This window comes from Ascaphus truei, chromosome 5 (genome assembly GCF_040206685.1).
Source record: "Ascaphus truei isolate aAscTru1 chromosome 5, aAscTru1.hap1, whole genome shotgun sequence".
Classification (NCBI taxonomy): domain Eukaryota; kingdom Metazoa; phylum Chordata; class Amphibia; order Anura; family Ascaphidae; genus Ascaphus; species Ascaphus truei.
The window spans coordinates 232802124-232822780 of NC_134487.1; the positions used below are offsets into that span (position 1 = coordinate 232802124).

The 20657-nt window shown below is 49.8% G+C and overlaps 1 protein-coding gene across 2 annotated transcripts in view; it reads left to right on the forward strand.

Moving 5' to 3' along the window:
* The first annotated feature begins 439 nt into the window (after positions 1-439).
* GCK (glucokinase) overlaps positions 440-20657 on the forward strand; it is a 94282-nt gene continuing 74064 nt past the window's right edge. The window contains exons 1-3 of one of the 2 annotated variants that reach the window (XM_075601724.1): positions 440-2909; positions 15652-16377; positions 18589-18936. The gene's annotated coding sequence lies outside the window, so the exon portion shown is untranslated. Of the gene's footprint in view, positions 2910-15390; positions 16378-18588; positions 18937-20657 lie in introns of those variants that run through there. The other variant, XM_075601725.1, reaches the window with a different exon arrangement.

The following is a 20657-nucleotide window of genomic DNA, read 5'->3' on the forward strand; positions in this document are numbered from 1 at the left end:
GACGGGATTGCTGCTTTAGATATTGTAAAGCGGGGACGTCCAGACACTGGTTAAGGGGTTCAGGAAACTAGTCATTCACACCTGGCTTTTATTTCTAGATCCAACATTTACACACACACACACACACACACACACACACTCACACTCACACACACGTGTAACAAGGACTAATTGTAGTATAATGTAATACAATAAATACATTTATGTCAAAAACGAATGTTGTTCTGACTAGGAATTTATTAAATTTATTTTATTTATATATTTTATTTTAAAGCGGGGTTGGGGTCGGGACTAGGTGGCGAGTAGATTGTTTGGTTGGGCGAGTAGATTTTTGGGTGATTTTGTCGAACACTGTATATAAATATATCTCTGCAAAAAAAACAAAAGATAAACAGGCGCACTCCTAGTGTAATAAAGTATAAAAAGTTTTATAGGACTGTAAAATATAAAAAACTCACTCGCAAACAGAGTAAAATTTAAAGCGTGTATGAGATATACTCCTAAGCCTGACGAAGTCTTCAGTGACGAAACGCGTAGGGCGTTTCCCAAAGTGGCGAGTTTGTAGCTGATTTTATTCTACACGAAAGGAGAGCTCATTCTGAGGTTATTGCAAATTTGCATGGGACTGCCGTCATTCCGGTAATGCGGTTGTCTGCTGGTGAGCAGTGGTAGCTGAAGGAGGTGTAGCCGGGGGGAGTCTCTGACCGAGACACCGAGTCTGACATCATCCGGTTCCTGAAGCACCAATACATCCTGCTATATCAACGGACACATCAGAGGTGGCACCAACAGGACGTTTTGGCGTGGACCCCCTGCAGCTCTCTGGCGATTGAGTATATCTCATACATGTGTAGCCTTGGTCCCCTTGGGCTCCCAGAGCCCCCCTCCTTGCCTTCAGTGCGGTCGCGGGTGCCGCCGGAGCCAGCGACGGACCCGACGGTTGTTCGCAAGGGTGGGGGCCGAAGCAGAGAGCGCTCCGAGGCTTGGGAGGCTCTGCGGCGCACCCGGCTAGCGGGGGCCGCCATTGTATATGCACGCGCATGCGCAGTGGTCGCGCATGCGCAGATGAGTGCGGGAGTGGCGGCGGCCATTAGAGAGTCGCTCATGCGCAGTGGGATCGCGCACGCGGCCCATATACAATAGTAGCCTCCACGGCACTACAATTCCCATGAGGCTTAGGGACAACAACACCAGGTGCTCCAGAACAGCCAATGAGGGCAAGGATTCTCGGCAAGAGCAGATAGATACATTTCGCGGGCTGGCAGTGAGAGAGTTGGAGCAGTGAGCTGGGTGAGTGAGGGTGCAAGGGAACAGTAGCCCCTTGCACTAGGCCAGTTACCCCCATCGGCCCCAGATAATTGTTACCATTGCCCCAGTTTGTGGTTGCTTCAGGGACAGGCCCTATGTGAGTGGTTCTGCCCCTTTAGCTGTTTGGGTTAAGTTAAGGAAGCACTCAGTGGCACGCAGTCTGATTCCTGGGTCTGGGCTCAGACCCCTCTATTTATAGAGACTATCTTCACGGAGGCCACGCCAAGAAGTGACTGCGGCCTGCCGGCAGCATACTGATCCACTCAAGGTGGAGACGGTGCGGTGCATGGTGATATTATCCACGCTGGAATTCACCCCACGCGTAGGAGGACGTCGCGTCGGATCAGGCAGATCCAATCCAGTTGTATTGCGGCACCCGTGGCAGGAGCCCGGGCAGGTATCTATAGTAGTGCACCAACATGTCAAGGGATAGCGCTATCTCCAACACATTGATTGGGTGTGGACATAAAGGGACATCAGGGAATTGGTGTCCAGCACCCAAGTACTTTGGAGGAGGGAATATCTATGGTGATGTGTGCACCCGGTGCACTTCCATGTGTTTGGTTATATGCATCCTGCTGTGTGGTACAGGGTACCAAGGTTATTAGTAGCAATAGTAAAACAGGTGTTAGCATACACTGTGTGCGTGCCTTATTATTGTGGTTCCTGTAAGAGGACCATCCCACTCAGGTTGGAACCCTTACGGGTGGAGGCGCTGTGTACGAATGATCAGGTAATCCCAGGTTCCCAGTGGCTGAGGTTCAGGCCTTCTGTGATCCTATCAGTTAACGCACCACACCCGGTAACACAAGTGTAGATTTCCCCACATGGTCCCTATCTGCGATTGGGGGTGGGAAAAGGTGTTACACATGCTTTAAATTTTACTCTGTTTGTGAGTGCGTTTTTTATATTTTACAGTCCTATAAAACTTTTAATACTTTATTACACTAGGAGTGCGCCTGTTTTTGTTTTGTTTTTTTGCAGATATCTTTGGGATTTGGTGATCCTTACATTCGGGTTGCAAGTCTCCAGTGGACTAAGTACATTTGTGGACTTTAAGTTGTTATCTGGTTTTTATACACACTATATTATTATTTTTCATTTATGTATTATTTTCTTTATTAATAGTTTTTGATGTGATTTATTATAAATTTATTATGTCATATAGTCCAGTTTACAATTTATTGTAGGTTAGTTGCTTTATAAAGGATTCATTGGTCAGATAGCCTTGATATCTAAATCTGTCGGACACAGCTAATCAATATCCAAATCAGGTATACTAAGGCGCTGCTCCAATCTCTCTCTCGCGCTCTCTCTCTCTCCCACACTCTCACTCTCTCTTTCTCTCCCACACTCTCTCTCTGTCTCTCTCTCTCTCTCCCACACACTCTCTCCCCCACACACTCTCTCCCCCACACTCTCTCTGTCTCTCTCTCTCTCTGTCACCCACACTCTCTCTGAATCTGGATCTCTTATTTACCCTATATATCTTAACTGCCCTAAACTACACTGAAATAACCTATACTGTACTGCTTTCTTCCAGATCTGACTCAAGCTTCACACGGAAGACATCGGAATCCCCCCCCTAACCCAGAAGACAGGTAGGGAACACCTCCCTCCAATGTATAACATTGCGGGAATAAGGCTACCTGGACATTGAGGGATTGCGGATCAGTTGGTCAGATAGCCTTGATATCTAAATCTGTCGGACACAGCTAATCAATATCCAAATCAGGTATACTAAGGCGCTACTCCAATCTCTCTCTCGCGCTCTCTCGCTCTCTCTCTCTCTCGCCCCAGGTATACGGCGGGTTCCGTTCTAGGGGCCCGCCGTATAGTGAAAATCGCCGGAAAACCGATCCGGCGATTTTCAGTTCTCTGCATGCGCAAACCGGCATTTTCGCCGTTCTGCGCATGCGCGGCCTACGGTCTGCGTACGCAAATATACCTATGCCTGGTTTCAGTTCCTGGGCAGGAGAGGTAAGGAGTGCAGTGATGGAGGCTGACACCCACACACCTTGGGTTCCATCACAGCTGCAGGTGCTGAGACCAAACAGTAAGAAGAACCCAGAGATCTGACTAAGCCGGTCCTGTTCCTGTCTCATTACCAACTAGCAGACGACTCAGTACTCCTGCAGCCTACAGGTATAGCACCACACACCTGGTAATATGCCAATCTCCCAGCACTAGTCCCTATGTGAGATTTGGTGTGTTGGGGGGGGGGGGGGGAGGGAGACGTGTTACATTTGGAGGCACTGCTGAGATAGCAGTAAGCAGGACAGGCTTTCAGAAGCAGCAAAGCAGCAGCAATTGTAAAAAGGGGCCAGGGCCTCTGATGGGATGTTTCCAGGGACCCTTGGGCACCCATAGTTCGCTTCTGGGTAAGAGGGCCAGGGGTAAGCCCCATTATGTATTGGGAAGCCCTGGGTACCTAGCACATAGATTGTGCGGGAAAGGGGGACTCCTCACTGGGCCTTGTGTGGAGAGTAGAGGGATCCCTGAACCTTTACTTATCAATGGGGTTAGGACGTACCCTGGTGGCACAAAGCATCGGGGAGCGTGGTTACCCTTCACCCATGTTTTCATGTCCTATATTGGGAGCTCCCAGCAGGGCTGTGTGTTCTGGGAGTGTGTACCCCAATTTCCACTGTAAAAAGGGACAGGTCCTGTATTATACCACAGGGGTCCTGTGCACCTTATGTGCGAGCTAAAATGGCTGCCACTGCGTGCTGGTGTGCACTTAAGATACTCAAAATGGTGCTCCCGCCAACGCATGTAGACCGCATGGTTTGCAAGTTCCAGATTTGCAAAAGTTTGCCAAATTAGTGCGTCATTTTGGTGCCAACTGACTTGCACCGCCCCTCACTGTGACTGGCTAGGCTGGAGTCAGGTCATATTCTGGTCCACCTCTGCTTCTAGATCTACCCAGGGGAGGAGCTAACCGAAAGTACTCAGCCAATCCTAGAGAAGTTAGAGCAAGGAGGAGTTATCTCTGCCTCTGCAGGCTCATTCTTCTGTGAGCTAAGCAAGAGAGAACAGCTGTTATATGCTAGTGAGGCTTTACTGCAATATGGCTGCCTCTAACAATACTAATGACCTAGAAGTATCCAACTATTCCCTCCCATCCAGCTGCCTGAAGATGAGGGTCGGAGGAAGCATAAACCTAAGATGCATTTGTGCCCACTGTCGCTTGCCTGGTGGCCCTGTCGGCCTAGAAGCGCGGTGTCAGAACTGTGGCACCTACTATCTGCGGCCTGCCAGCCCAGTGCCTGCGGAGGTATGTGTACCTGTCTCCCGAGCCATTACCCCGACGGGAGTGGTCTCATTCCTGTTTTCAGCTGTCACGGATGCTGCGGGCCCGTGCGCCCTTATCAATGTAACCTGAGGCTCCAGTGGTCTGGTACCTCTCTCTAGTACAAAGACTACCTCAGCTGCGGACCCTACTGTGGGCCCGCGTGCTCTACAACGGCCATTCCGGCCTACTACAATGGTACCGTCGGTCCCAAGCCTGGATCCAGTACCTTCCGATGCCGACTCTTGTGAGTTAACTGCCCCAGGGTTGTCAGGTGTGAGTCCCCAGGTGACCGCGGAGCATGGTGGCTCCATAAGTATGGTCGCCAGGGCGATTGGCTCGCCCCGTCATCGCGTCCTGGTGGAGGTATCCCCCTAGATCAGGCCTGCACAACATGCAGCCCGCCGGGGCACCCTCTGCGGCCCACGACGGATCCCTTCAACCCCCCCTTCACCCCTCTTCCCTGGTAGGGAAAGGAAGAGCGCGCTCCAGCTTAGGAGAGCGCTTCAGCAATCTGTTTGAATGCGCGCTCTCTTCTAATCCCCCTAACCCCCCTTCCCACTCAGCCTGCTCCAGCAGGGGGACGCGCTCCAGCAGTGAAGCGCGACCCGGAACTTCCGGGTCTACTGCTAGAGCGCGCTTCCCCACGCTTCTGTTGCCGCCGACGCCACCTCTCTTGCCGCCGCCATCACATCATCAGGTAGGCATTGGGGGGGTTCATTCATGCGGGGGGCTGCCAAAATGAAATGGGCTGCGAGGGCTGCTGACTTGGGGGAGATGCTGACTTGGGGGGGGGGGGGCTGCTGACATGGGATGCTGGCTTGGGGGGGCTGCTGACATGGAATGGGCTGGGGGGGCTGCTGAAATAACATGGTGGGCTGGTGACTTGGGGGGGATGCTGACATGGAATGCTGACTTGGGGGGGGGAGGGTGCTGACTTGAAATGGGCTGGGGGGCTGCTGAAATGAAATGGGCTGGGGGGGCTGCTGAAATGACATAGGGGGCGGGCTGCTGACTTGAGGGGGGGGATGCTGACTTGGTGGGGACTGCTGACATGGATGATTAGGAAATTAGTTAATTTGAATTAAAGTATTTTAAATGTAATTTTGTTTCAAGTAAACATTGGAAATAAATGTTATATTTAGAAAAATAAATGCTGTTTTACCCGTGCGGCTCGACTCTGTTTTACTTGTGAGGTGCAGGGGGGGAGAGTGATGTGAGGTGCAGGCGGGGAGAGTGATGTGAGGTGCAGGCGGGGAGAGTGATGTGAGGTGCAGGCGGGGAGAGTGATGGGAGGTGCAGGGGGGTAGAGTGATGGGAGGGGCAGGGAGGGATGTGTTTGATGTAGAGGGGGGGATTGTGTGTTTGATGTAGAGGGGGGTATTGTGTGTTTGATGTGGATGGGGGGTATTGTGTGTTTGATGTGGAGGGGGAGTATTGTGTGTTTGATGTGGAGGGGGAGTATTGTGTGGGTGAGGGGGAGAGATGGGGGTATGAGAGATAGATGGGGAGTATCGTAAAGGTTGATAGTGAGGGGTTCTGCGGGGAGATATGAGGATGATGATGATGACAGGTGCTGGAGGAGATGATGATGATTTTACCCGTGCGGTCCACATTTTTGTTTCCAGGAGCAGTTCGGCCCTTCTCACTTTACGAGTTGTGCATGCCTGCCCTAGATGAAGACCTATACTCTGCGGGACCTGTTGAGGAGAAATTGCCGCTTATCTGCTCATCCCAGACGAGTTTTGGTCCAGAGGCGTCCGTCCAGGGGGGCTGCGGAGTGTACGGCGAGATCCACCTTCCCAGATGACGTCGGAGCTATCTGCCTACCGGCTGCGGAGGAACGATGGACGTCCCCTACCTTGATGTTGGTGTGCCGTCCAGCTCTTACCTTTCAGCTGCTCCTAGTCGCCTGAGGCACCGGATGCGGCCTCGTCCGGTGCGCAGCTGGGTGACGAACTTCCGGTCTTACCGGAAGTGACGTCATCAATGGCGCCGGGCATGTGTTGTGCTGGTGGTCTTGTGAGACTGTCGCTTGGCCACGAAGTCACTAAGATGGCGTCCGCGGATCCGCCGCACCACCGTTGGGCTCTGAAGCGGTGAGTGTGGGCCTGTCTCCAGCAGATGTCGCCAGTCCGGCGAAGGCCAGCTACATCACTACAAAACTGAGCGTTCCTGCCCCAGTGCCACCCCCTGCAGGACTGGGAAGGGGACACCGAGTGGCAGCATCTAAAATTAAGCCCCTTTCTGTGCCCCAGTTGATGGCAGTGTTAAAGCCCCAGTCACCAGCCCTAGCGCCCAACGCTCCACCTGTCACTACCCCAGTGCTGGACATTAAGACTTTATCAAGGCCACTCTGCCCCTGCCACTGCAATCACGTGTAGCTCACAGAGGGTAAGATATAAAGATTTCACAGTTCGGGAATTTATGCTGACAACGTTTCCTGAGGATATAGATACTGGGAGATGGCTAAGTGAAAGTTCTGAGTCAAAAGGAGATATGCCAGTGGCTAGATGTGTAAAGAGACTGGGGAGTAAAGGATCCTTTCAGTCATTTAGGAGGTCCTCAGGGTCGCAGTCAGAATGTCTTTAATGTCTTCAGTGTCTAGCTCATCTAATGCTTTGTCACCTGTGCATGCCAGATCTGACAGTGCTGGGTCTGAACCCCTATCATCTGATCAATGTAACTGGTGGTACCCTCTGTCACAGGGGTAAGCCTCTGAGTTAAAGTACACAAGGTTCATTCTACGGAGTGGCCCTATAGTAGACCATTGGTGGGAGGAAGGTGCCTTCACTAGGGAGGAGTCAGCTGAAGCTCTGTAGGAGAGAGAGCGAGATCAAATTGGGGGTACGCATCCCTAAGGGTTCTGAACGTCTTAAACGGAAAATCAACCCACAACATCCAGAGTTTTGGGGTACTACCCGGCCAGGAGCTGGTCGAAAGATACTTAGATTAAGCAGAGCTGACCGGGCTTTAAGAGCTAGGTTCCGGCAGTCTCACGGGTACCACTTCCTATATGTTCTAGAGCCCATAATGCAGGATACAGAGAACCGTCGCCATGAGGGGCTAAGGTTAGCTGTAACCGAATACCTGCAGCGCAAAATGAATTACAAAGAGTTTATCACCGAGTCTCGTATATGTTCCATCATGGGAGAGTGGGTGATAGGAACCTGTATTTATATAGACAGGGTAGAGGTCCGCCAGGAAGCTGGTGTAACCAAGGTCTACTCCATATAGGTAGAGGATGATGGTGGGTAGCCTGTTAAAAAGCCGGACCCCCCCACTGGACTTCCGGTGACGTCGGCTGACATGGACGGCTAGTTTGGGAGCTCAGCAGACTCTCCCGCATAATCGTTAACTTTAGCACCCTTACACTTAAAAATCCACCTCAAATTGTACTCCCCTGAGAGGGGCACGACCGCTAGCATGTCCAGGCAAACGAAGAAGCCGGCAACACAGGCGATCGCGAAGATATTCTCCCCGCAGCAGAAAGCCCTGAAACACAGCCAGGGATCCAAGATGGCGGAGGCGCACGCGGAGACCACGCTCCACAGAGCAAAGAGGCCCGGCCCAGAGAGGCCTCGGCACAAGAACAGCCGATCACCAGAGCGTTCATGGAGGAGTTGATGGCGCTACAACATACGAAGCTACATGCCTCCCTCCAGGCGGAGATTAAAACGGCCGTCCACGACCTGACCCAGCAAATAAATGGCCTAACCGACAAAACGGCAGCGCTGGAGGGCGAAATGGAGAAGTACCAGCGGCGTCAGTCAGCAGCGGAGAGAGAGATCTTTCTACTCCGGGAAGAAATCGGCCTAATCAGGGAAGCGCAGGAAGACCAGGAGAACAGGGACAGGAGGCAAAACCTCCGCATTCGCAACGTTCCCGAAACGGTTCTCCCTGGCCTCCTCCGCCCTTACCTACTGGACCTCTTTGGGTCAATATGTGACTCCCTTGAGAACTGTGACCAGGAAATAGACAGAGCCCACAGGGCCCTAGGGCCCAGATCGGAAGACCCGAATAGGCGGCGGGATGTAATTGTGCGCCTGCACAGTTATACTACGAAAGAAAAAATACTAATGGCAAGCAGAGGGAAAGAGGAACTTACCTTCCAAAATGAACAAATCCAAATCTTCTCCGACTTGTCCAGAATAACGGTGCTAAGAAGAAAAGAGATGAAGCCCCTGACGGCCTTCCTGAGGGAGAAGGAGATTAGGTACCGATGGGGGTTTCCCTTTAAGCTAACAGCGAGCAACAAAGGTAAATATCTTACCATAAGATCCCCGGAAGACATGCCCCAGTATGTCCGTGCCCTGGGTCTGACACCGCCAGCTGCCTGGATAACGGATCAGCGCCACGCCTCAGCCCAGCACGAGGAGGAGGGAGACGCTAACACCGAACCAGGACAGAGAGAAGCCCCGACCAGCGCGAGGAAGCTCAGACGGTGAGGAGATTGAAGCCGCACACGACTCAGCCCCAATCGTTGCCAGTGTAGCCAAACACCCAGCGGAGGCCAGTCAACGATGATGCGGGCAGCGGCACCTCACCAAGCTGACAGAGGAATGGGCGCCGCTCGTGGAGGAAGACGCCTACGGAAGCCCGTGGGTCACCGGCGTCAGCCCACCAGTTCTAAAGCGGCTTGAATGGTTGCTGCAGTTCTTCAAGTTTTTTTTTTCTGTTGGTTGCTGTTTAAATCAAGGCAGCTGGGTTCCCCGAAGCTGAGGGGCTCGGGCGCTGGGGGGGGGCGGGGTGGGGGGAGGAGAGACGAGATCTTCTGAAGCCCAGTCAAGTCGCCTAACTGTAAGTACTTTTCTCCCCGGACCCGCTCCCCCCTCTGGGAGGGAGTCCTGCCCCCAACATGAGGGGAGCAGAGGCAGAGGTACGACCCAGGACCCTGATAATACACCCCGTCCGTCCCACACCACCCCTACCTCCCACCTGAACGAATACCCCCCAAGAGCGGGAATAACCCCCCCCCCCGGAACCGTTGAACAAGCAGCCATGGCTATCGTAATAAGCGGCCCGATACCCGGGATCCCTCGTCGTCGTCCCCCCCCCTCACTACCACTCCCCCCCCCTCACCACCTCTCCTCTATGAACCTACCATTACCCTCCCCCTATTCCTTTCCCCCCTTTTCTAGATATACATTAAAATCACCATAGCGTAACATGTGAATCACAAGGTTGGAGGAAACGTAGTAATCCAATCTCAAGGTATAAGGAGTAACTAAAAACTCCTATGTTAAACTGTTGCAATGTTTGTTTAAAAAATGTGGATATTGAGTGTTCGTTCTGTATGAAAACAACTGAGAGACATGCTTCCCTTGCCCACCCGCGCCCCCCCCCCCTCCCCTGACCTAATCCACCCCCCTCCCCTAACCTAACCCCAAGGTTTAAAGAGTAACTAAACTTTTATGTCACAATGTTGCAAGGTTTATTGAAAGTGTTGATATTGTATGTCGCCACTAAAAGAGAATAACTAAGTGATATGTTCCCCTTGACCACCCGTCTCCCCCCCCCGCTCCCTCCCCCTGCCTCCCGCCCCTTTTCCTCGTCCCTCTCCCCTACCCCTCTCCCCCCCCCCCTGCTACGGGACCCCCCTTCCCCCCGTCCCCCCTTCTCTTGCTATTCATTAAAATCGCCATAGCATAACATGTTAATTAAAAGCTAAGAGAAAACGTAGTAACCCAATCCTAAGGTATAAGGAGTAACAAAAAAACTCCTATGTTTTACTGTTGCAATGTTCGTTAAAAATGTTGGTATTGAATGATGGCTCTGGGTGAAAACAACTGAGAGATATGCTCCCCTTGCCCCCCCCCCTGCCCCCCCCAATTCCCCCGCTCCCCCCCAACCCCCCTCTCCTCCCCACCCCCACTCCCCTCCCCCCCTACTCCCCTCCTCCCCCCCTACTCCCCTCCCCCCCTCCTCCCCCCCTACTCCCCTCCCCCCCTCCCTCCCCCCCTACTCCCCTCCCCCCCTCCCTACTCCTCGCTCCCCTCCCCCCCCCTCCCTCCCCCCCCCTATTCCCCACTCCCCTCCCCTATTCCCCGTCCCCTCTCCTCCCCTCTCCCCCCTTCTCCCCCTATTCCCCGCTCCCCCTCCCCCACTCCCCTCCCCCACTCCCCTCCCCCTCCCCCCCCTACTCCCCTCCCCCCTCTCCCCCCTCCCTCCCCCCCTACTCCCCGCTCCCCCCCCACTCCCCTCTCCTCCCCCCTCCTCCCTCCTCCCCTCCCCCTCCTCCCACCCCCTCCCCCCCCTCCACCCCCCCCCTTCCTCCACCCCCCCTCCCCCTGCCCCCCCCCTCCTCTCCCCCCCCCCACATTCCCCTCCTCCCTCGCTCCACCCACTCCCCCTCCCCCGCCAACCCTCCCTGATAGGGTAAGATGTAAATAGTTTTGGAGAGTCTGCACCCCGGGCTTGTCCGTTCCCTCGGTTCAGAGGTCAGCGGATTTCTCCCATTGGGCCTTTTGCCCACAGGCCGGTCAACTTAACCGGCAGTAAACTAATAGGTCCTATCCAGGCCCTTTTTCCACCCTATTTCTCCCTGGCGACCCTGTCCCGCCAGGTCTTTCCCCCAATCCCTCCCCCCCCCCCAGCTTCCTTTGACGTCCCCTATGTGTCTCACCACTCTCTCCATAGTATGAGGCTTAACAAGCCGCCTTATGCACGACAGATCAGGCCTAAGAGTACAGAGGCCCAAGAAAATCTCGACATGGGAATCCCAAGAGCTTCGGAGCCTAGGGCCTCGAAGGAAACCAAATAACAAAAATGTCTTCCATTAAATTGATCTCAATAAATGCCAAGGGGCTTAACTCCCCGAAGAAAAGGAAACTAGTCCTGAAAGACCTGAAAAAATCCAAAGGAGACATTATCCTTATTCAGGAGACCCATTTTAACTCCCCAACTCCCCCCAACACTTTTAAAAGCATGTTCCCACAGGCATACTTTGCCTCGTCCCCGAGTAAAAAGCGAGGAGTAGCCATCCTCATGAGAGGAGGGACACCATTTGCCCTCACAAAGACCCAGTCAGACCCGGATGGCCGATTCCTAATAGTCCAGGGTACGCTTGCGGGCACACCAATCACACTGGTGAATATCTATGCCCCCAATGACAATCAAGTCCCCTTCATTAGAAAACTCCTGGAATCCCTAGAACAACAATCCTTGGGGTCACTCATCATAGGAGGGGGCTTCAATATGGTAGCCTCCCATATGCAAGATAAATCAACCCCCCCTAGCAATGCCCAACCGCCCCCCCAAGCTAGGTACATCTCGCAGTCACAAAAGAAAGCTAAAGAATTTAGGGACATCATGGAGGAATTCACGCTGGTTGACATCTGGAGGGCCCAGCACCTGGGTCAGAGGGACTATACCTTCTTCTCTTCCCCTCATCAGTCCTACTCGAGGATCGACTATTTTCTGGGTACAAGAAACGTTTTCCAGGCCTCCGCTCAGTCAAGCATAGGATCAATCACCTGGTCGGACCACGCACCCATAGATCTAACTCTAACCCTCCCCTTCGTCAAAAACACGCAATATAAATGGAAGCTAAACGATTCCATGCTCAACTGCCCAGACACAGAGGCAACTATACGTGAGAAACTATCACTATATTTCCAGCAAAACATAGGGTCTGTCTCCACCCCAGCCATGCTCTGGGAGGCTCATAAAGCCACAATAAGAGGAGATTTAATCTCAATAGCCACATACAAGAAAAGGACCAAATCTAAACACCAGAAAGATCTGACAGAAAAAATCGCGCAACTGGAACAACAGCACAAAGCCACAACATCAAAAAAGGTACTTAAAAACTTAAACCTAGCTAGGGCGGCCCTCAAACAGTCCCAATTAGAAGACGTTGAAAAGGCCCTTAGATGGACTAGACAAAAGTATTTTGATAAGGGCAACAAAGCAGATAGATTGCTGGCCGCCAAACTAAGAGGAACTAGGGTCAAATCCCAAATAACTCGAATTAAGACAAGAAAGGGACAGGTTACATTCGCCAAAAAAGAAATAGCGCAGGAATTTGCGGATTACTACTCCGATTTATATAACCTCCACCCCCCAGGCCGAGACCCAGTGAGCCTTGAAACAATTGTTGGCTACTTAGAGCAGTGCTCCCTCCCAACATTAACTCGGGAGGAATTAGAAACACTCAACGGAGAAATAACACAGGAGGAGCTAAGTCTAGCTATAAGCTCACTCAAGCCATCCAAGGCCCCTGGACCAGATGGGTTCTCCAACTCCTATTACAAAATGTTTAGATCTACCCTAACGCCCCACCTCCTCAACATGTTTAATTCCTTCTTACAAGGTGAACCAATCCCAGCTACCATCACAGCGGCAAACCTCGCCATAATACACAAGGAGGGCAGAGATCCACTCGTCTGTGGAAACTACAGACCCATTTCCCTATTAAACACAGATCTCAAAATTTACAGCAAGATCTTAGCAAACAGGTTAAACCCTATTCTCCCTAGACTTATAAATGTAGATCAAGTGGGTTTTGTGTCCGGAAGACAGGCCTCCGACAATACCCGCAAAATTATTGATATAATCGACCACGTGCATCTCACAGGTTCAAAAGCAATGATTCTAAGTCTAGATGCCGAAAAGGCATTCGACAGAATCAAATGGACTTTCCTAGATCAAACTATGAAGAGGTTCGGCTTCTGTGGCCCATACCTAGAGGGAGTGAGAGCCCTTTATCACAACCCCACAGCCCACATAAAAATGCCAGGGGGCCTCTCAAATCCAATACAAATTAGGAACGGGACCAGGCAAGGTTGTCCACTCTCCCCCCTATTATTTGCCCTAACTATAGAACCCCTCGCAGCCACAATCAGGAGCGAAAAAAGCATAAGGGGCGTACTAATCGCGGAAAGGGAGCACAAAATCTCCCTATTTGCGGATGACGTGATCTTGACGCTCACGGACCCCCATAACTCTCTCCCCAACCTCCAAAGAGTCCTAACCCAATTTGGAGTAGTTTCAGACTATAAAGTCAATATGAACAAGTCGGAGGCTCTAAACCTATCCCTGCCCGACCAAATATGGAAGCTTATTCAAGCTAACTATAAATATAAATGGAGCACTAGTTACATAAAATACTTAGGAGTCAAAATCTCCAACTCCTATAACAAACTCTACCAACATAATTACCCCCCCTTATTTGACCAAATCAGGAAAGACCTAGAAGCCTGGAGAAAGCACCAAATATCATGGTTTGGAAGGATAGAGTCTATAAAAATGAATATCCTGCCCAGGCTACTCTACCACTTCCAAACCCTCCCAATCTTAATTCCACAAGCAGTATTAAAAAATCTCCAATCCCAAATGTTCCAATTTATATGGAATGATAAAAAACCCAGAGTCCCCAGATCAATCTTGCTCGCGTCAAAGGGGAGAGGAGGTTTGGGGGTCCCTGATATAGTCAAGTATTACCAAGCGACACAGCTGAGGCAGGCGGTGGTGTGGAATAGTGACCCGGCCTTAGCTTCCTGGCTGGAAATAGAAACTTACTACGCGCGCCACAGTCCCCTTCAGGTGGTAATGTGGACCCCTAACAGCAGCAGGACTGGCTCTCAGAAATTGGATCTAGGAGCAATGAGATGCACGTGGAATATATGGCTCAAAAGCAAAGGGAAGTATGGCCTGATAGCATCCCCTTCCCAGCTCACACCACTCTTCGGGAACCCCATCTTCCCGCCAGGGTGCTCCCCAAGACAATTCGACCAATTTCAGGATCACAACATTAAGCTGGTTGCTGATCTGCTGCAGAAAGAGGAGATCTTGACTTATCAAGAGCTTAAACTCAAATATCAATTACATGACCTCCACCTATTCAAGTACCTACAAGTCCGCCACTTCCTACAAGCACTGTCCCCAGCTGCAAAATTCCCCCCCCTCACCAGGTTTGAATCTATTTGCATCAAAAACAGATACCAGAAAGGCCTGATATCCGAGATCTACAAGGGCCTGGAGCTAGGATCCCGGGATCCTACTCACCGGTACATGCAAAAATGGTCTGAGGACCTCCATATTGAAATAGATCAGGAAGACTGGGCGGAGATCTGGGAACACGCTAAAAAACCGTCAATATGTACAATAACAAAAGAGAACATCTATAAAATTTTATATCAGTGGTACCTGACTCCAGTCAGACTGAGCCAAATCTACCCCGGCGCATTGGACCTCTGCTGGCGGGGATGTGGGCAAAAGGGGGATATGGCCCATATTTGGTGGTCATGTCCAGAGATCCAGAAGTACTGGAACATGATCCAGACAATGGTGGAGGACACAACGGGACTCGCTATCCCGGATGACCCGCTGACCCTGGTGCTGGGCAAACCTATGGAAGATGTCCCCCCCCCGATGTCCAGGCTCATCACGGCCATATTAACAGCAGCCAGGTGCTCAATTGCAGCTGCCTGGAAGCATATCAAACCCCCCTCAAGGATGACGGTGATCAGGAGAATCAACGAAGTAATGTTAATGGAGAAGCTCACGGCCATGCTCCAGAAAAAGATACCCCAATTTCAGAATACATGGGAACCCTGGCTAGGGAGACAGAACTAGAGCAGTCCAGACTAAAGACGTCCTAAGACCGAAAAAACATGCCTCACTCTTGAGCAGTAGACATAGACTCGGCCGCAGGCCCCTCCTGCCCCCCCCCTACCATTACCTCCCCCCCTAAGTTCTCCCACCCCCCCTTCTGTTAGTGTTCCCCACATCTCTCCCTTCTCTTCCTTCTTCCCATCTCCCCCCTCTTCCTCTCTTTTTCACCCCTTTCTTTTTCCTTCAGTGGAAAACAAGAAAAAGACATTGGTCACGAAATACAACTATCTTGGGCTCAAGATAACACTGTCTGTAATATTTGTTTGGAAAAATGACCAATAAAAGAAATTGTTACAAAAAAAAAAGCCGGACCCCCGGTATTACCATTAGTGTGATACCTTTTGTTATGTTCAACTAATTATCCTCATTGTTATCAATGGATGACAGGATGGTGTGTATTAATATACTGATGTATCTATTTTGTCATTCTGCAGGTTTCAGGATAACAGATGGTGCAGCAAATTCGGACCCAAGCGAGGTCGTTGGGAATTTCACCCAGGAGATAGGTACCATGGGACATACCATGTTATACTATCTTTCCCCACATAGTATATCTGCTATATACGTCCTGTTAAGTTCTAGGCAGTTGCGGGTTAATCTATGGGCCAGTGACTCCCCTTCTGCTTCCCTTGAAAGTGAAGGAAGGAAGGTGGTGACTCATAGCCTGTGTACAGCCCCTTGGAGGTGGGTACAGTCCGTGAGCCCGTCCCTTCCAGAGTTTTACAAGGGGAGTAGCTAAAAGTTAGAGAGTCTGATCCTGGTCCCCAAGGAGAGAGGGAGGCTGTCAGTCTTTCCCATTGGGGGAAACAGGCCCACTCTAGGCCAAACGGCCTAGAGACCACCCAGATCAGAGCCCCACCCTATCTGGGTAGCACCATCTAGAGGTCCTGGGATCTCAGAGAAACTATGCTGCCATGAAGAACTGCTGCAGCAATCACCACAATAAATCTGGTTCAAATATACCTCTGCCTGGTGTCAGTTCCTGGGCAGGAGGGGTAAAGAGTGCAGTGATGGAGGCTGACACCCATATACCATGAGTTCCATCACAGCTGGAGGTGCTGAGACCAGCCAGTAAGAAGAACCCAGAGATCTGTCTAAGCCTGTCCTGTTCCTGTCTCATTACCAACTAGCAGACGACTCAGTACTCCTGCAGCCTACAGGTATAGCCCCACACACCTGGTAATACGCCTATCTCCTCAGCACTAGTCCCTATGTGAGATTGGTGGGGGGAAACATGTTACAACTGGATGAAGGATTTTTCACTATGTGCTGAGAGACAGTAATTAGGAACGGAGTTGCAAGCCGGTCTGTGTCGCACATATATTTTCGCCAGAGATATTCTGTATTTGTTCAATAGATGCATAAATCTCAACAAATAGAATGTATTCTTTGTACCAATTCTGGGACCCGCCCCCCACCCCCTATTATTATTATTTACATTTCTGTAATTTATTTTTACCCTGTACATTTTAATTTGATGTGCTGTCTTTGTTATGATTCCCCGATATGAAAATGCTAATTAAAAGTAACAAAACAAATCATTAAAAATGGCATTAGGAGTTAAAAAAATGCAAACAGTATTATCTAATACTATAGAACTCATTTATTTAAAAAAACATATAGGATGTTTCATGTTTTGCTACTTTACGAGGTGCCATCAACATGCGATATAATAACCTGAACAGAAATATATCACACAGAGCGATATATAATAATACAGTGATATAGTACCATGCAGGGTGGTAAAATAAAACAGATATATAATAACATGAGCGATTTAATAACACATATAATAACACGCAGAGCGATAGAATAACACAGAGAGATATATAATTACATGCAGAGTGATATGATAATACGCTGGTTGATTTAATAACACGCAGAGTGACAAAATCACACACAGAGCCATACAATAACATGCAGAGTGATAACATTCTATGCAGAGTGATATAGTAACATGTAGAGCAGGCCTGCACAACTCGTAAAGCGAGAAGGGCCGAACTGCTCCAAGGAAAAAAAATTTGGGCCGCACGGGTAAAATCATCATCATCATCATCATCATCATCATCATCTCTCCTCCAGCACCTCTCATCATCATCATCCTCATATATATCCCCCAGCACCCCTCATCATCATCCTCATATCTCCCCCAGAACCCCTCACTATCTACCTTTGCGATACTCCCCATCTACCTCTCATACCCCCATCTCTCCCCCTCACCCACACAAATAATACTTCCCCTCCACATCAAACACACAATACCCCCCTGCACACCACACACATCCCACCCCCCTGCACCTCACATCCTTCTCCCCCCGTGCACATCACATCATTCTCCCCCCTCTGCACCTCACATCATTCTCCCCCCTTGCACCTCCAATCACCCTCTCCTGCACCTCCAATGACCCCCCTGACCTCCAATCACCTCCCCTACACCTCCAATCACCCCCCTACACCGCCAATGACCCTTCCCTGCACCTCCAATCACATCCCCTCGCACATCCAATCACCCCCCCTGCACCTCCAATCACCCCCCCTCCACCTCCAATCACCCTCCCCCCTGCACTTCAAATCGCCCCCCCCCCTGCACTTCAAATCGCCCCCCCTGCACTTCAAATGGCCACGCCCCTGCACTTCAAGTGCCCCCCCTGCGCTTCAAATCGCCCCCCCCCCTGCACTTCAAATCACATCATCTCGCTCCCCCCCCCTTACCTTGCGGTGGAGGAGGCGGCAGAGCAGGCAGGACTGCACGCATGCTCTAGCAAGCAGCAGGCAGGAAGTGCCTCAATGCTAGAGCGCGCTGCTACCCTGCGAGGGGGAGAGTGGGCTCTCGGGGGAGGGTGACAGCGGGCTCGCAGGAGAGGGGAGAGCGGACTCGGAACGGAGGGGGAGAGCAGAAAGCCGCCGCGGGCCGCACAGTGAGTGCAGGCGGGCCGCGTGTTGTGCAGGCCTGATGTAGAGTTATAGATAAAATTACCCACAGAGCCATATATTAACATGCAGAGCAATATAATGTGAAGGTGAAATGAGGATACCTGGCGCTTAAAGAGTCACTGTGTCCATAGGAAACAATCCAATCTTTGAAAGATGTCTCAAAATCCAAAACTTGAAGTGGATAGCTGTAGTGTTTCTTTGCTGCAAAAACGGGGGGTTACAAATTTATTAAAAAACGGCTTAAACAAGCCTAACAAAACCGGCTGATTAGCCTGCACTAAAAACAAGTGAATGGTTACTATGTGAGTAACCATTCACTTGTTTTTAGTGCAGGCTAATCAGCCGGTTTTGTTAGGCTTGTTTAAGCCGTTTTTTAATAAATTTGTGACCCCCCGTTTTTGCAATTGTTCACTCTCCTTATCTGTGGGCTCGTGGAGTTCGGGTGATTCTGGGAATCACGAAATCCGAAAAGAGAAAGGAAGTACCCAGGGGATTCGTGGTACATAAGAACATAAAGGGAATAAAGCACAGATTGTCTCCACTGTACCCTGAAAGAGACACTCCTGTAAGTGTATTCAGTCCACACTGGGGAAGTTGGAATTAAGGGGTTAACAACAAACATCAGTAGTACTGCGCAATGTTGTACCCTTCTATCAATTTCAGGTGTTTTGAAGAATAGCAGCAGCAAAGAAACACTACAGCTATCCACTTCAAGTTTTGGATTTTGAGACATCTTTCAAAGATTGGATTGTTTCCTATGGACACAGTGACTCTTTAAGCGCCAGGTATCCTCATTTCACCTTTACAGTCTTGTTTGCAAATTGAGGTTATTTGCATTGTGGGAAGCCTACGGCAGCTTTGGCCTCTTGTCAATCACAATTGGTTTGTTTTTTCACATGTATGTTACACTTTAATAGGTTTAGCGCTTGAGTTAGGGTAATCACCTTTTTAGAGCAATATAATACCACGCAGAGTGATATAATAACTCACACATGGATATAACACGCAGAGTGATATAATAACACGCAGTGATATAATAACATACAGAGCAATATAATACCTTGCTGATTGGTATAATAACATGCAGAGCGATATAATAACCCGCAGTGAGATATAATAACCCACAGTGAGATATAATAATATGCAGAGCGATATAATAGCACGCTGAGTCATATAGTAACACAGAGCGCTATAATAACAATCGAGTAATATAATAAAATGCAGAGATATATAATAACAAACAGAGTGATATAAAAACACGCTGAGCGCCATAGTAACATGCAGAGATATAACACGCAGAGTGATATAATAACATACAGAGCAATATAATACCTTGCTGATTGGTATAATAACATGCAGAGCGATATAATAACCCGCAGTGAGATATAATAACCCACAGTGAGATATAATAATATGCAGAGCGATATAATAGCACGCTGAGTCATATAGTAACACAGAGAGCTATAATAACAATCGAGTAATATAATAAAATGCAGAGATATATAATAACAAACAGAGTGCTATAAAAACACGCTGAGCGCCATAGTAACATGCAGAGATATATAACAAGCAGAGTGATATAATAACACATAGAGAGATATAATAACATGGAGAGTGATTGTATTGTATGTCTTTATTTATATAGCGCCATTAATGTACATAGCGCTTCACAGTAGTAATACATGCGGTAATCAAATAAATAACAGATAATATAAATAACAGATCATGGGAATAAGTGCTTCAGACATAAAAGTAACATTAAGGAAGAGGAGTCCCTGCTCCGAGGAGCTTAGTCTAATTGGTAGGTAGGGAGAACGTACAGAGACAGTAGGAGGGAGTGCTGGTAAGTGCGTCTGCAGGGGGCCAAGCTTTATGTATCATGTGTTCAGAATATCCACAGTACTATTCATATGCTTCTTTAAGCAAGTGTGTCTTAAGGTGGGTTTTAAAAGTGGATAGAGAGGGTGCTAGTCGGGTACTGAGGGGAAGGGCATTCCAGAGGTGTGGGGCAGTCAGTGAAAAAGGTTTAAGGCGGGAGAGGGCTTTAGATACAAAGGGGGTAGAAAGAAGACATCATTGAGAAGAACGCAAGAGTCTGGATGGGGCATAACGAGAAATTAGGGCTGAGATGTAAGGAGGGGCAGAAGAGTGTAAAGCTTTAAAAGTGAGGAAAAGAATGGAGTGTGAGATGCGGGATTTGATCGGAAGCCAGGAGAGGGATTTCATGAGGGGAGATGCTGAGACAGATCTAGGAAAGAGTAGAGTGATTCTGGCAGCAGCGTTTAGGATAGATCGTAGGGAAGACAGGTGAGAGGCAGGAAGGCCGGAGTGATGTAATAACACACGTCTGCAGAGTGCTATAATAACATGCAGAGCGATATAACATGCATTACTGGCCCCTCCAGCACTAAAAGTGTTTAAATAACTGAGGGGTCTGTATTGTGGTAATGCAATCTTGTTGATACGCTGCTACCTAAATCCGTATGACCCCCACCCCACAGTGTGC